Below are 17,547 nucleotides of genomic sequence, written 5' to 3' on the forward strand. Positions count from 1 at the left end.
GGAAGAAGTAAATAGAGCCACAAAGATGTCATGGTCCCTATAGGAAACCACAATCTGTCTTGATTTTAAACAAGTGACAGAATTTAAGAAAGGGACGAACCTGGGTGGTAGTGGTGCTCGCCTTTACTCCCAGCACTCAGGAGGCAGAGGCAGGCGGATCTTTGTGAGTTCGAGGCCAGCCTGGTCTACAGAGCGAGATCCAGGAAAGGCGCAAAGCTACACAGAAAAACTGTCTCAGAAAACCAAAAAGAAAGAAAGAAAGAAAGGGACAGAGTTCTTAGAGGACAATTGAGGCAGCTCCTGTATCCTCCAGAGTAATAGTTACATGGGATGGTAAAGCCAGGGTTGCTACAGACAACACGTGGGGTTTTTGTTTATAGTTACAGAACAGGGCTCAGCTGTCCTTACTCTAGACGTCACAGAATGAAAAAAATCACGCAAAGGTGATGCTGACGGAGGGTGGGTAAGAAGAGGAGCTGAGGAGAGGAGGTAATGAATTCATCTGACACACGAATAGACACAGCTAGGAGACAGTGGGAAACAAGATGGTAAGTTTTCAAGACTTCCTCTAAAATAAAGATACTATGACTTAAAATGAAGAGGAGGGCAAATGGCTGAATTAGCCAAGCCCCCCCCCCTCTGGTTTTTCAAGACAGGGTTTCTCTGTAGCTTTGGAGGTTGTCCTGGAACTCGCTTTGTAGACCAGGCTGGCCTCGAACTCACAGAGATCCACCTGCCTCTGCCTCCTGAGTGCTGGGACTAAAGGCGAGCGCCACCACCGCCGCCGCCACAACCGACCTGCCAAGTTTCTGTCTCTTAAATGTGGGGGTTAAGTATGTAAACATTGGAGACACTGAAAAATATGAGGTTGGAAGGCCAGGCATGGAGGCACTTCTAGGGAAGCAGAGGCAGGTGGATCTCTGGAAGTTTGTGGCCACCTTGGTCTACTAGTGAGTTCTGGGCCAGCCAGTGCTATATAGCAAGACCCAGTTTCAAAATAGCAAAAAGGAAAAGAAGGAGGGGGAGGGAGGGGGCAGCTTAGTTGGTGGTAGAGTGCTTGCCTAGTATTCATGAGGCCCTGGATTTCATCTCCAGCACCTCTTAAAACAGGGCAGTACTGCATGCCTGTAATTCCAGCACTGAGGAAGTACAGGCTGGAGGATGAAAGTTTCAAGATCATCTTAGGGTGCATAGCCGTCAGAAGCCAGCCTAGGATACACCATAGTATCTCAAGAAACCAAAACAAGCGGGCTGGCGGTGGCGCATGCCTTTAATCCTAGCACTTGGGAAGCAGAGCCAGAGGATCTCGGTGAGTTCAAGGTCAGCCTGCTCTAAAGAGCCACATCCACGACAGGCACCAAAACTTCATGGAGAAACCTTGTCTCAAAAAACCAGAAAAGCCGGGCAGTGGTGGCACACGCCTTTAATCCCAACACTCGGGAGGCAGAGGCAGGCAGATCTGTGTGAGTTCGAGGCCAGCCTGGGCTACCAAGTGCGTTCCAGGAAAGGTGTAAAGCTACACAGTGAAACCCTGTCCCAAAAAAAAGGAAACAAATAAAAAAAACCAGTGTTGCAAAGTGACTACGGTAGTGGAAGCAGGGCAGGGGAGCTATGGCATTATATCATAAGCCCTTCTGAAGCAGCTAGTTTCTTTTTAAAATCTCCCTTTATTTATTTAGTTGCGGGGTGGTGCTTGTGTAGAGGTCAGGGAACAATGGAGGCAGGGTCTCTCAGGTTTTCGCTTCTGTATTGCCTACCCAAAGCTGAGTAATGAACTTCCAGCCACTTCTCTTCTCTCCACCTCTCATCTTGCTGTAAGTGTGCTGGAATTACAGATGTGCACCACCACATCTGGCTCTTTACACTGTGAGGAGTTCTTGTATGGAACTTGGGTCATCAGGCTTGTGTGTGGCAGGCAGGCACTCTTAACCACTGAGCCATCTCCTTGGCCTGGCTCATTTCTTTTAGAGTACAAGTACTGCTGGGCAGTTGTGACCCATGCCTTTAATCCCAGCACTCGGCAGGAAGAGGCAGGCGGATCTCTGTGAGTTCAAGGCCAGCCTTGAGTTCCAGGAAAGGCACCAAAACTACACAGAGAAAACTTGTCTCAGAAAAAAAAAAATACAAGTACTTAGTTTCTCAAAACAGCTAATACAAGCAAGAGTCAAGTTGAATTAAAAATAGACAATTTTTATGCTCTTAGTGTATGTGAGGAACTTCTTTTAGATATGGGGTATTTTATACATAATAAAAATCATAATAATAAAATAATTACAACTAAAGAACTTTGATAATAGGTTCTTTTAAAAATCAATACTTTTGTTTTTGTTTTTTTCCTTAACCACTGTACTCCCCAAATAATCATTGCTTATTTCAAAGAGATTTCTGGATAGATGAAGTACTCATTCAATATAACTCAATAAATATGCTTTTCAAACCAGTCTTAGGACCTAGTGAACAACTACTTGGAAGTTTTGCCACAGGTTAATAAAAGTTTGGTAGACAATTTCTAGAAAGAAATAAAACAAATAATATTGTGGAATATTATTTTAGCTAGGTAAAGACATGTTACATTTGTTTATGCTGCAGAATATTACTTTAACTGTGTAAAGGAGTGTTACATTTATTTATGCTGCATTTGTTTAATGATATAAGGATGTGTTACAGTTGTTTGTGCTGTGTTTGTTTAATTATGTAAAGATGTGTTACATTTGTTTCACCTTGCCTCCCTAAGGCAGCTGATCAATCTAATAAAAAACTAAACAGCCAGCGGGGTCGGTGGTGGCACACGCCTTTAATCCCAGCACTCGGGAGGTAGAGGCAGGTGGATCTCTGTGAGTTCGAGGCCAGCCTGGGCTACAGAGTGAGCTCCAGGACAGGCTCCAAACCTACACAGAGAAATCCGGTCTCAAAAAAACAAAACCAAACAAACAAAAAAAACTAAGCAGCCAATAGAGAGGCAGAAGAAGGATAGGTAGGGCTGGTGGGCAGAGAGAATAATCAGGAAAAGAGATCGAGGCTGGAGAAGAATAAGGAAGAAAAAGAAGGAAAGGGGCTGGAGAGATGGTTCAGAGGTTAAGAGCACCAACTGCTCTTCCAAAGGTCCTGAGTTCAGTTCCCAGCAACCACATGGTGGCTCACAACCATCTGTAATGAGATCTGGCGCCCTCTTCTGTGTCCATAATAAATAAATAAAATATTAAAAAAAAAAAAAAAAAGGAGAGAACGAGGGAGAGAGAGAGAGTGACAAGGCCAGGGTCAGAATGGAAGGAAGGGAGGCAGGGAGGAAGGAAAGAAGGTAAATAGCCCCAAGGCAAAATGTAGATAAAGAAAAACAGATTAAAATAAGAGCTAAACTAAGGCGGATCATTCAAAACTAAGTCTTAGGGTCGTGAGATTTGGAAGTCCAAATTTGGTGGTCCAAAAGGAAAAGCCTGGGATGAACTAGTGTAGAAAGCCTCTCCACAGTCCATATCACCTCTGCTGATCAAGGCCCATGGCTGGGCTCTGCCAGTGGTCTCCCAGGGAAGTGGTACACCCAGGTACATCCTGCTACATCATTTCCCCAAGTACAGAATAAGCTGTGGACAGGAAACACTTTGTCCTCAGAGCAAGTATGTGAAGAGCTTCAGAGATATGATCAGCACCTAAGGGGTCAGAGGGCCAAATTCTTACCCATGCTTTGATGGTCACATTTGGTTTTGTTTGGTTGAAACAAGGTCTTACTATCTAACCTTGAACTTGTGATTTTCCTGCCTCTGTATCCCATGTGCTACCATTACTGGCCTGTGCTAGTAATTTTATAGAAATGACATTTTTATATTTTATATTTTATAGAAATGACATTTCCTGGATCTGCAAGATGGCTTAGCATGGAAAGGCACTTGCTGTGCACATCTGACAACCTGAATTCAATCCCTGGAAGCTGTGGCAGGAGAGAACTAACTTCCCAAAGTTGTCCTCTGACTTCCACATGTGTGCCATGGTATGTGAGCAAAGACACGCATCATATATGTACACTCAAACTAATAAATACAATGAAAATTTTTATATCATTTCTCCATAAATACCTATTACATTAAAATTTTTCACTAGGCTACAAGCCATACCTTCTGTTTTTCCTCTAATACTTGTGTGTGTTTCTGCGCAAGTGCTTATGGAAATCAGAAGATAACCGTGGGTCTCATCCTACAGGTGCTCTCCACCATGCTTTCTTAATTTTTTTAAAAGATTTATTTATTTATTATGTATCCAGAAGAGGGCACCAGATGTCATTACAGATGGTTGTAAGCCACCATGTGGTTGCTGGGAATTGAACTCAGGACCTCTGGAAGAGCAGTTGGTGCTCTTAACCTCTGAGCCATCTCTCCAGCCCCCGTGAATTTTTTTTAAACATTTATTTGCTTGATGATAGGTGACTGTTGTATGACAAAACCTTCCCTGGGGAGATGCAACACACTACTCACCCTAGATTGGGAGCCCACAAGAGACCAAAGTACGAACACCAGGAAAGTTGAACTTAGTGAACCAATGAGTTGTTCTGGGGTTGCTTACGGGAGTATGGGTGAGGGGTTATTTTCAGGAGCAGAATAGACTCAAAGACAGCTGCATTACCAAGGCACACACCAGCCCAGGTGATGATAGCTCACAAAAGCTAGAAAACCTGGAACATGCTGTGCAGCCTGAAGGCTCCTCAACATGTTGGAGTGTCCTTCCTTCCAGGTGCTACAGTCTATGTAAACCTCATCCAAGCACCTAGGCTGGTTTCTTCTTCTCCCAGATGTTGGTCTAGTTTTAGACTTTGCAGCTTGTCTTGTCTGAGTCTTTTTTTTTTTCTTTTTTGGTTTTTCGAGACAAGGTTTCTCTGTGTAGCTTTGCGCCTTTCCTGTAACTCACTTGGTAGCCCAGGCTAGCCTCGAACTCACAGAGATCCGCCTGGCTCTGCCTCCCGAGTGCTGGGATTAAATGCATGCACCACTATCACCCGGCTTGTCTGAGTCTTTGTAGCTAAGGTTCACTGTGTCTGAGAGGGTCTCTCTGCTTTTACAGCTTACTGGCAGGAAGAATGTACTGGCTGGTTTTGTGTGTCCACTTCACATAAACTAGAGTCATCAGAGAGGAAGGCACTGTAGCTGAGGAAATACCTCCTTGAGATTCAACTGTAAGGCAATTTCTCAATTAGTGATCTGTGAGGGATGGCTCAGTTCATGGTGGGTGGTGCCATCCTTGGGCTGCTGATCCTGGGCTCTATAAGAAGGTGGGCTGAGCAAGCCACAGGAAGCAAGTCAGTAAGCAGCACCCCTCAGTGGCCTCTGCCTCAGCTCCTGCCTCCAGGCTCCTGCCCTGTTTGGGTTCCTGTCCTTCCTTCCTTCAGCGATGAACAGTAATGCTGAAGTGTAAGCCAAACAAACCCTTTCCTCCTCAATTTGCTTTTTGGTCAGGTGTTTTGCTGCAGCAATAGAAACCCTAACTAAGACTTAGTGAACCTGGTCAGTTGCAGGGACTTCCTGAAGCTATTTTGAGTTGTTTACCTTCCGGCTTAAGGAGCTTCCCTGCAGGATGGAATGTTTCGATGTAGGCGACACCAGTATACACAATGGCCTGTACTTGCCCCGGTGTGTTCCTGTAAGACAGGACAACTTATGGGGTCAGTTCTTTCCTTTCACCATGTGGGTTCCAGGGATCCTTGGGTTGTCAGACTTGGTACTAAGAACCCTTACCCACAGCTGCTGACCTCCCCTTAATATTTCTTTGCATTTATTTATTTATTTGTTTGTTTGTTTGTTTATTATAAATGTGTCCGTGTCTTTATTATAATATTTCATGTTTACATATCTTTTAATTCAATAGTTATTTATGATATTAATTACATTAATTGTATTGATTTATTACATTCATGATATTATGTCCTGATACTACTGTCCATTTGTGGGACTTTTCCATCACACAAAATAGAGATTCTGCACTTAGAAAATCATTGCTCTATATTCCTTTCTTCTCCATCTTGAAATAACATCTAATCTTTCTGTCTCTATGAATTTGTGTAACCTATATATTTCATGTAATACCATTCTAAAGTATTTGTCCCTTTTTTTGAATGTAAAAACTTTTTATGTACATCTGCAGGAGAAATAATATACAGATAGCTTGAACATAAAAACAGGTTATAATTCAAAAGTCCAGGGTTATTTTAAACAGTAAAATATTTTCTCTGGCACAAAAAGCTACACAGAGAAACCCTGTCTCGAAAAACTGAAAAAAAAATTTTCTTTCTCTGTAGGAAATAGTAAAAATGGCCGGGCGGTGGTAGCGCACGCCTTTAATCCCAGCACTCAGGAGGCAGAGGCAGGCGGATCTCTGTGAGTTCGAGGCCAGCCTGGTCTACAGAGCGAGATCCAGGACAGGCACCAAAACTACACAGAGAAACCCTGTCTCAAAAAACCAAAAAGAAAAAAAAAAAAAAAAAAAGGAAAAGAAGAAAATAGTAAAAATGGTAGCATTTCCCAATAAGCCCTTTTAAGCCAAATGATAGCTGAATTATACATATAAATCGATTATGTTTGTGTGTGTGAGTGTGAGTGCGTGTGTGCGAGCATGTGTGCTCATCTTAGTTTTGAGACGGAGTCCCTCACAGGGACCTGGAACTGGCTGACTAGACTAGGCTGGCTGGTGAGTGAAACAAGGGACCTGCCTGTTGCGGCATATTATTTTAACTAGCAAAGCCATGTTTCACTTGTTGATGCTGCAGAGTATTACTCTAACTGTGTGAAGGCGTGTTGCCCTTGTTTATGCTGTATTTGTTTAATTATCCAAAGACGTGTTGCATTTGTTTTACCTTGCCTCACCTAAGCTGAATAGAAAGTAGGTAGGCAGGAGAGAGATAGGCAAGGCTGGCAGGCAAAGAGAATAGGAAAAGAACTGAGAGAAGAGGAAGAACAGAGAATGAGGGAGAAAGAGATGCCCAGGGCCAGCACACAAGACATGCCCAGAGCCAGCCCAGACCAGACATGAGAAGCAGTGATAATAAGAGATACAGAAGGGGGAAGGCAAAAAAAGAGTCCTAACACAAAAGGCAGATAAAGAGAAACAAGTTAATTTGTTAATTTAAGTGAAAAGAACTACCCAGAAATGAGCCTAAGCTAGGCTGAGCATTCAAAACCTGTAAGTCTCCATGTCATGATTTGGGAGATGGTTGGTAGCCCCCCCCCCAAAAAAAAATGCCTTCTACATTTGGCATTCCAATGTGAGGCCAGGACTTCTTCATAGGACCTGGGAAAGTTGAGAGAGAGAGAGAGAGAGAGAGAGAGAAAGATACAGTTCCTTTAAGAATCTTTGCCAGGCTGGAGAGATGGCTCAGAGGTTAAGAGCACCAATTGCTCTTCCAGAGGTCCTGAGTTCAATTCCCAGCAACCACATCATGGCTCACAACCATCTGTAATGAGATCTGGCGCCCTCTTCTGGACTGCAGGGACACATGCAGACAGAATACTGTATACATAATAAATAAGTAAATAAATATCTGAAAAAGAAATCTTTGCCATGGGGGTGGAGAGATAGCTCACAAGTTAAGAGCACTGGCTGTTCTTCCAGAGGACTTGAGTTCAATTCTCAGCAGCCACATAGCAGCTCACAACGGGCTGTAACTCTGGTTCCAAGGGATCTGTCACCCTCACACAGGCATACGTGCAGGCAAAATATCAATACACATAAAATAAAAATAAACAAATTTTAAAAAAGCAGCTCTGTCATTCAGCAGAACACTTAAAGAGCCAGCACGTTAAGTAGAAACAAAAAGCCGTGTAAATGCCTGCCACAGGACAGGCACCAACTTCCTAGAGCTGCAGAGTCTGAATGCAGTTTCTGGTCAAATGCACCTTCGGCCCCTGCTGTTTGCTTTTGCCCTACTTATTAAGCCATACGTGGAAAGGAAACATGGCCCATGTTGGAAAAATACACTGTAGTCTGTTTAGAGGATTTTTTTTCATCTGGATCTGTCTTTACTGTGTATCTTTAGCCTTTTCTGTCTGTATGAGTAAAACCTTAAAGTACGAAACTGGGTCCTCCCCCGGGGCTTTGTGAGAGCTCAGCCTTAAGCTCAGCGCTCTGGTCCTGTTGAGGAATATTATTTTAAGGTTGTTTGTGTTGCATTTGTTTAACTCTGTGAAGCTGTGTTATTGTGCCTGTGTAGAACACCTCATGGTCTAGTAAAGAGCTGAATGGCCAATGGCAAGGCAGGAGAAAGCAAGGCAGGGCTGGCAGGCAAAGAGAAGATACAGAAGGAGAAATCTGGGAGAAGATGGAGGAATGAGCAAGAGAATGAGGAGGACTTCAGGGGCCAGCCACCCAGCTACACAGCAAGCCATAGAGTAAGAAACAAAAGAAGGTATTTAGGAATAGATAAGGAAAACCCCAGAGGCAAAAGATAGATGGGATAATTTAAGCTAAGGAAAGCTGGCAAGCAGCAAGCCAAGCTAAGGCCAGACATTTTTAAGAAAGAATAAGCCTCTGTGAGTGATTTATTTAGGAGTTGGTTCCCCCCCCATAAGAGTAGAAAAAAAAAAACAACAGGAACTCGCTTTATAGACCAGGCTAGCCTGGAACTCACAGAGATCCACCTGCCTCTGCCTCCTGAGTGCTGGGATTAAAGACACGCACAACTACTACCAACCTTGTATTTTAATTTTTAACTTTTATTTATGTGTGTGATTGTTTTGTCTGCATATATGTTTGTGTACTATGTGCATGCCTAGTACCTGCAGAAGTGAGATGATAGTGTTGGGTCCCCTGAAGATGGTGTTATAAAGTCATGAACCACCATTATGGGTACTGGGAATTGAACTTAGGTCTTCTGGAAGAACAATCAGTGCTTTTAACTGCTGAACCATATCTCCAGCTCCTATTTATTGAATTTTGAGACAACATCTCATATAGCTAATGCTGGCCCCAAACTCACTATATCAATAAGGATGACCTTGAACTTTTGATTCTCCTGCCCTTCTTGAATGCTGTAATTATAGACTATGACACTATCACAAAAGACCTTTTGTCTTTTGAAGATTTGTGTGTGTGTGAGCGTTTGCACATATTTATGTGTGAGTATATTCATGGAGGCCAGAAGAGGGTATCAACTGTCCTCTATCACTCTCTACCTGTATCTCTCTCTGAACATGAGGCTCTCCTTTTCTTGACTTGGCTGGGCACTAACAAACATCAGTGATTCTGTCTTTGCCCCACTTGGAACTGGAGCTACAAACACACCCAATTTGTTACCTGTGTGCTGGCATCCTGCCTCGGGTCCTTGCAATTTCTCAAAAAGCACCCTTTGCCTGTTTTTTTTACAGATGAGCCATTTCTCCAGTCCTGAGTTTTATATTTTTGGCTGTGAGCCTAGCCTTTGATGGTTGGTCCATCTCTCCAGCCCCAGTCCTGAGTTTTATACAGCACTGGGAATCAAATTCAGACCTTCACTTCTTGCATACTAGATGAACACTACCAAGTGAACTACATCCCTAGCCTCTTAGTAGCTGGTTTTAAAAGTGTGCTTATTTAGTGTACAGTCTCTTAATTTTGAGATTGTTAATATGTCAGAATAGATAACTGTTGGGGGAGGGGCCTTTATTGTACACTGCAGGTATTTATTTGCCATACAGAAAAAAAAAAAAAACCTCACAGACCTCCTTCCACATGCTAGGTAAGTACTCTACCACTGAGCTATATATATCCCTGACCTCAACATAGACTGCTTAGACCATTCCTGGTTCATACCACCAGATGCCAGTAACACCACCTCTAACACACACAGCAGCTGTGACAGTGTCTTCAGACATTGAGAATGTCTGAAGGGGGTGGGAGGCAGGGTGAGACTTGCTAGTTGAGGATCACTGCAAAAGTGATAAAGTATTTTCAAGTTTATTACTACTGTGTCAGAATTGTCTGTTTTTTTTATGTGATGAATTTGTCTAGCATGCTGCTGAGCATTTGAACTTGAGAAATGTAAACCACCATGGATTCTGGTTCTCGGGGGTAGCGGAGCTTTAAGAATTGCTGCAGAGCAACATTTTCAACTGACTTAGGAATAGCAGAAGAAACCCAGCTCTGTATTTTTAGCACAGGGAGTTTGGTCTTGAACCACACATGGCTGATAAATATGTGAAATCTAAGCGCTTAGGATTTCACTGGAGCTAGCCAGATGGTGTGCTTGTGATCTGCCTACAAAATCTTTCCACTCTTTTTAAATAAAAAGCTATTTTTTTTTACTTTCCAGTTTAAAATTATATGCTTTTAGGTTCTTTCAAATTAAAAATGCAGGGTCCATGAGACACCAAACTACCACAAGTCTTGTGATAAATCTAAGGGAAATGCCATCTACTTTGTTTTTTTTAATTCTCATCCTCCAATATCCTTACGTAACCTTGGTTTCCACTCTACAACAGAAAACACGCATATTCTCCTTATTCTGTGCCAGGCAGCATTCTAAACTCCTTTTCATGTATTTAATTTTTCAAGTGTTTCAGGTTTTGTTTTGTTTTTGAGACAAGATCTTACTGCATAGCTCTGGCTGGGTTGGAACTTGCTATGTAGACCAGGCTAATCCTCTGCAAAAGCAGCCAGCACTCTTAACCTCTGACCTACTTTTATCATTCTCATATTGTAGTTATGTATAATTACTATTCAGTTTTGAGGTCTAGCAGAAACTAAGTAACTTGTCAAAGGTCTAAAGCAGAGAGGCTGAATAGTCTTGCCACAGGCATACCCTTTAAACACAAATATTTACAAATTAGAACAGTTAAGGAGGAGGCTGGAGAGAGGGCTCAATGGTGAGGAACACTTGCTGCTCTTCTAGAGGACTCAAGTTCAATCCCAGCATCCTCAGGGTAGCTTATTTATGGAGTTACTGGTCAGAACTCCAGAGGTGTTAGCTACCCTCTCCTGGCCTTGATGGGCACCCCCACACATGGCATATATTCATATAGACACAAACATAAAATAAAAAGTATTTTTTGAAAAAGGTTAAGAAAAAGCCTATGCTTTCAAATTCCTATTGAGTACTTGGCTTCAAAGTCATATCCTGTTTTCTACCTGGGAGGAAGGGAGCCAGGAATGCACTACACTGCTGGCCTGGGAATCAATCCAAGAGACAGACTGGACAGAAATTGTTTTTCTTTTTTCCACTCTGGAATGCTGAAGATTTGCGGTTGAACCAGACTTTCTGTGCCTGTTTTCTTTCCTGAAGGCTGAATTTAAGCCCTCTAAGGATTTCTAGGCCTTAGTAGAAATGGACTTCTGTTGAGTCTGCCCAACAATTCATTGGATAGGATCAGAATTCACCTCAGGCTAAGCTGATGCTCCATATTCTTTTGTGGCTCAAACTTCAAAGTACTCAGCAAGGAGATTGGTATTAAAGTCGAAAATGAAGAAGATTAAGAATATTTATTTTGGGCTGGAGAGATGGCTCAGTGGTTAAAGAGCATTGACTGTTCTTCCAGAGGTCCTGAGTTCAATTCCCAGCAACCACATGGTGGCTCATAACCATCTGTAATGAGATCTGGCGCCCTCTTCTGGCCTGCAAGGACACATACAGGCAGAATACTGTATACATAATAAATAAATCTTAAAAAAAAAAATATTTTTAAGACAGGGCCTAGTGTAACCATAGCTGGCCTCAGACTATGTACCTAAGGATAGTTTTGCATGCTGTGCATCACACCTGTAAAGTGCCCAAGGAGGCCCAGAAGAGGGCTGTAGATCCGCTGGAAGTGGAGTTACAGATGCCATGTGGGTGTTGGGAATCAAACCTGAGGCCTCAGGAAGAACAGCCAGTGGTCTGAACTACTGAACCATCTCTCCATCCTCCAACTTTGGGCTTCTGATCTTACAAGTATGAACTGTACTACCCTGGCCTGTGTGATGCTGAGGATCATGCCCAGGGCTTCAGGCATGCTAGGCAAGCACTCTACCAACGAGCTACATGCCTAGTCCAAACTGTGGATTTTTAGATAAAGTAAAAGGAACATATTCCCCGGGCATAGTGGCACACGCCTTTAATCCCAGCACTCAGAAGGCAGAGGCAGGCAGATCTCTGAGAGTTAAAGGCCAACTTGATCTCCCAGGACATCTAGGGCTGTTACACAGAGAAACACTGTCTTGTGAGGGGAAAGAAAGGGAACATATTCCTTTAAAATTCATGTAGAAATCTTTCAGTACTGGGGATATAGTTCAGTAGAAGAGCACATACCTTACATGTGCAAGACCCTAGAAATTGATTCCCAGCACCAATTTGGGGGGCCCAAAACAGCTTGACCACACAGCTGCCATAACAGGCTTAGAGGCCTAGACACAGCTTCTGTGACAAGCTTACTAGCAGGCAACACCCAGACCCAGGAAAAGCCATAAGCTGACCCCACCCAGGGAGGGCCTGCATCTAAGGGCAAGTACCTGACATCCCAAACATTAGATAAAATGGCCAGATGTCTCTGAGTCTAGCATACACCTATTTCTGTTTTACAGATAACCCCAGACAAATGTCAGCCAAGCAGGATCCTGAACCCTGTAAATATCCTCACCCAATCTTTGCTATAATAAAAACCTCTACCCCACCTGAGCTCAGGGTCCTTTGCGCTCTCCACTGCATCGGACAGAGAAACCAAGCTCAGAGCTAGAAAATAAAGGCTCTTTGCTTTTACATATGGGATTTGGTCTCCATGGTGGTCTTCTGGGGGTCTCCACCTCTGGGCGTAACAGGAACAGCAAGGCATTTTGTAAATGTCCAAATCAAAGTCCATTGGAAGCTACTGATGGGCTCACAGTGCATCCATCCACTCTGAGCCTCCTTATTTTCCTTTGGCCTCCTAGGCTAGTCTCCAAAGTGATAAACCTAGGGTATGCTTTCAGGTCCTTAAAAAGTAGTTGGAGTGGCTAGGATTCATGTGAGGTACCTCCCATATGACTTCTGGATAGGAGGAGAGATATTAGCCATCATTCAGTTTTGATCAAACAATAGACTTATTCCCATTTTTGTATGTGTTTTGCCTAATGTATGTGCACCACAAGCATGTGTGGTGCCCAAAGAGGTCAGTGGCTCTCCAGCCACTTTTGGTTAGAACTATAGTAAGCCTATTTCTCACGACTATAGGTAGATGCTGCAGTGACAGTCTGAAGTCTCATATCTGGACCTCATTTTTCTTATCAGGAAGAAAATCATGCTGGGCATGATGATGCATGCCTTGAATCCACTTGGGAGGCAAAGGCTAGTAAATCTCATCAAGTTCAAGGCCAGCCTGGTCTACATAGTGAGTTCTAGGCCAGCCAGGGCTACATAATAAGACCCTGTATCAAAAAAGGTGATGAAGATCACTACTGAGAATAGTTGTCTAAATACAGATTTAAGTCCAGTGTCTGGGGAGTGTGATCCCTTGGAACACTGAACAAACCAATACTTTGGGGGGTTGTTTTTTTGTTGTTATACTTTCCTGCTAGGTGTGTAAGACCATGTAGGTGACCAAAATTATAATTAACCATTTTGTACTGTCTAGGCCAGCTGGGGATCTAGAGATCAGGAATCTCTTGGACTTAAGAGGAACCTCTGGTTCCTCCAGCCTTTCTTTTGACTGTGGTTTTGCTTGGAATAATTATCTAGGTTGACCCTCCTTTTTGTAGACTGGACATTGGTTAGAATTCACCTGGTGGTGTCTCCATGGCATTCCCAAACAAGAGAATAGGTAACGTCGTACAGTTACAGAACATTTCCAGAGATGCCCCCAGTTTCCTGGAATCTAGTTGAGCTTGGAGAGCAAGGGAAGACTATTCTCCCTTTTAGTCCCTCTGACCACCTGAGTATAGGCTTCCAAGTATGGTTATTAAATACCCAAAAGATGTGTTATGTAAGTCAGGTACTTTTAACTAATGTATAATATTCATATAAAGTCTGAGCAAAACCCAAGCACTTTTAAGTAAACTTTGGGCATGAGTTTTTGTTCTCTAAACCAGCTCTTGTTATTGTCACAACAGACCAATAATTTTATTGATTTAAGCAGAGGTTGACATTGGCATATTGAACTTTGACCTTAGAAATTTGTCTCTCTCTCCCTCTCTCTCTCTCTTTTTTTCTGAGACAGGGTTTCTCTGTGTAGCTTTGTGCCTTTCTTGGAACTCACTTGGTAGCCCAGGCTGGCCTGGAACTCACAGAGATCTACCTGGCTCTGCCTCCCGAGTGCTGGGATTAAAGGTGTATGCCACCACCACCACCACCACCACCCAGCTAAAATGGAGGTTTTTTTGTTTTGTTTTGTTTTGTTTTTGGTCTCATCTTTTATACACCTTAAATAACTTACACAGGCCTTTCTTTATAACTTGCATAAGCTTTCTAGTTTTCTTTACCATTCTTTCAGCCATCTTAATTTTCCTACACACAATTTTTTTTTTTTTAACTGAAAATGGTTCCAGTTGCACATCCTTCTAAAAGTTTGTTACTGGCTGGTTTTCTTTCTCAATACTATGAGCTATAAGAACATATGTTGTGAGAATTCCGAGTGAGGGAGACTAAACAATTTCTATGCCCTCCATTTAAGGTCCCAACAACAGCCAGATTTCAGTTTCACTGAAGTTCTCCATGGGGAACCAACGACTTTATTGGGCTTACAGAGCATGAGTAAAGAGCTACTGAGGGAGTGTGTGTAACTTAACTGTTAAGTAGCTGATCTGCACTCTTCACCCACTATGGATGCTTTCCTTTCTCTCCCCAGACTCCCCCAGCCTACTACATACACTACTTCTTCCCCCAAGATCTTGAGGCCATATGTAATTGGGTCAAAATTGCATACAACTGGCTGGGAGAAGTGACTGAATACTCAGGTGGAAGTGAATACTCAGACAAAGGTCCAATGACTCTGCATCTCCCTTTTTTTTCTTTTTTAGAGACAGGGTTTCCCTGAGTATCCTGGCTGTTCTGAAACTCATTCTGTAGATGAGATTAGTCTTGAACTCACAGAGATCTGCCTGCCTCTGCCTTCTGAGTGCTGGGATTAAAGGCTTGTGCCACCACTGCCTGGCTTTTTTTTTTTTTTTTTTTTAATTTATTTAATGTGTATTGGTGTTTTGCTTTCATGTTATGTCTGTGTGAGGGTTTCAGATCCCCTGGAACTGGAGTTAGTTTTGAGCTGCCATGTGGGTGATAGGAATTGAACCTGGGTCCTCTGGAATAGCCAGTGCTGTTAACCACTGAGCCATCTATCTCTCCAGCCTCCCCACCTCCTCCTTCTAGGAACATTAATTAATAAGCTCAACCATCGTGATCTTTTATAAGCAAAGCATACACAGGTGGTCTTATGCAGATGTCAGATGTTTTCGCTCAAAGGACGGTGCTATGCAACACCATCCTTATAAAAGAAAACTGAATTCAAACATATAATAAATTAATATTACCTGTGTACATACTGTTAAACTGTGGGGCTTTGTAAATTCATGGATAAAGCTTTTTCCCCACAGAGCTTTGGATTCAGGGCCAGCAAGCACACTCTACCACTAAGGCAAATACCCAACCCCCACCGCCACGCAGGTACATCTTATAGAAAGCACAAGACAGTAAAAATATCTCTGAATGGTTTGTACAGTCTACTTTTGCAAAGCCAGGCTTTCGGTTCTGAATGAGTGGAAGCAGAGAAAAGCAGCATTACACAGGAGAACATCATCACACTGACGTTCACAATGTCCAGAAGTCCAATAAGGACTTGGTTTGCTTCCCCTTTTGCCCGAGTCCTCTCTGCCCTCTCCAGACTGTCAACCATCTTTTAGGTCATCACTGTCATCACCATTTTTAATTTTTTTCCTTCAGTTTCTCGAGACAGGGTTTCTCTGTAGCCTTGTGCCTGTCCTGGACTAGTTCTGTAGACCAGGCTGGCCTCGAACTCACAGAGATCCACCTGCCTCTGCCTCCCGAGTGCTGGGATTACAGGCGTGCGCCACCGCCGCCCGGCTATCATTTTTAATTTAGTGCCCATAATCTAGAGTAAAGGACACTGAAAACAGTAACATCTGAAAGAACAAGTAAGATCTTCCAGGGCTCAGTGGGGCAGAAACAAAAACAAACAAGAAACATGGAGTAAAGGGGTCTTTAGCAGGGAAACACCACTATCTTAGTGAGAAAAGAGGCTTGGAGCCACCGAGAAGAAACAGCAGGCACCAAGACCCAAAGGAACCCACATCTCCAACCTCCTGCACAAGCCAGGTGACTTCCCTCTGTCTCCTGCTGGAAGCAGCTTTTATTATTTTTTTTAGTTAATTAATTAATTTATTTACTTTTTAAAATTTATTTATCTATGTATGTATTTATTTATGCCTGCCTCCCTGATGGGATCAAAAGTGTATGCCACCACCCTGCTGGGTTGGCTGGAAAATTTTTTTTTTAAAGACTTATTTATTATGGACACAGAAGAGGGCACCAGATCTCATTACAGGTGGTTGTGAGCCACCATGTGGTTGCTGGGAATTGAACTCAGAACCTCTGGAAGAGCAGTCGGTGCTTTTAACCTCTGAGCCATCTCTCCAGCCCCGAACTGGCTGGAATTTAAGACCCTTAGAAACCAACTTTTTGTGAGCTGGAGAGATGCATTAGCAATTGGGAGCACTGCTCTTCCGGAGGACATGGGCTCGGCTCCCAGCACCCACATGGCAGCTCACAGCTATTTATCTGTAACTCCAGTTCAGGGGACCTGACAACTCTTACACAGACATATATACATCTTACCACTGACCCTATGCACTGCAAACTTTCAAATAAGTTCTGAGTGGAATATTCCTAGAATATCTTGATGTAGCAATTAACAAGATTTTATAATCTGGTCTGAACTCCAGAAAGCTTAGTTTCAGGGTCAACTCACTGCAAGTTGCAAAACAGAATCATCTATAAAGTTCACATGCAATTGCACAGAAATTTCCAGCATGTTTTAAATAAGTTGAAGCTTTTTTTGTTGTTGTTTTATCGAGGCAGGGTTTCTCTGTGTAGCTTTGGGCCTTTCCTGGATCTCGCTCTGTAGACCAGGCTGGCCTCGAACTCACAGAGATCCACCTGCCTCTGCCTCCCGAGTGCTGGGATTAAGGGTGTATGCCACCACCACCGCCCGGCCACAAGTTGAAGCTTTTGATTTGAGCTGCATTAGAGCTATCCTTAGCCTTGTGTGGATCATGGATTTGCAGGCTGACATGCCTGGTAAGTGAGGGGTGTGGCTAACCAGCACATCACTTGCCTACCATGTGCAAGGCACTTAGTTTGACCCAGCACCACAAAATGAGCAAGAAACCGAAATAACCATTCATACAAAGGGATGCCCACAGGAACCTCTCTGACAGATGTCTACTTACCTTCTGCTGCTGCTTCTATGGCCAAAGATACTTCTACACTACTTCTCAGTACTCCAAGTTCCTGAGGTTTTATCTCTCTAAGGCTTTCACTTGTTTTCCTAGATCTATTTTGCCTAAGGAACAGAGACGATGATGTTATACCATATCAGGAATAGAAGTTAACTTTTTTGGGCAAAATCAGAAAGAATAATA

Source organism: Onychomys torridus, chromosome 21 (genome assembly GCF_903995425.1).
Source record: "Onychomys torridus chromosome 21, mOncTor1.1, whole genome shotgun sequence".
In the NCBI taxonomy this organism is placed as follows: domain Eukaryota; kingdom Metazoa; phylum Chordata; class Mammalia; order Rodentia; family Cricetidae; genus Onychomys; species Onychomys torridus.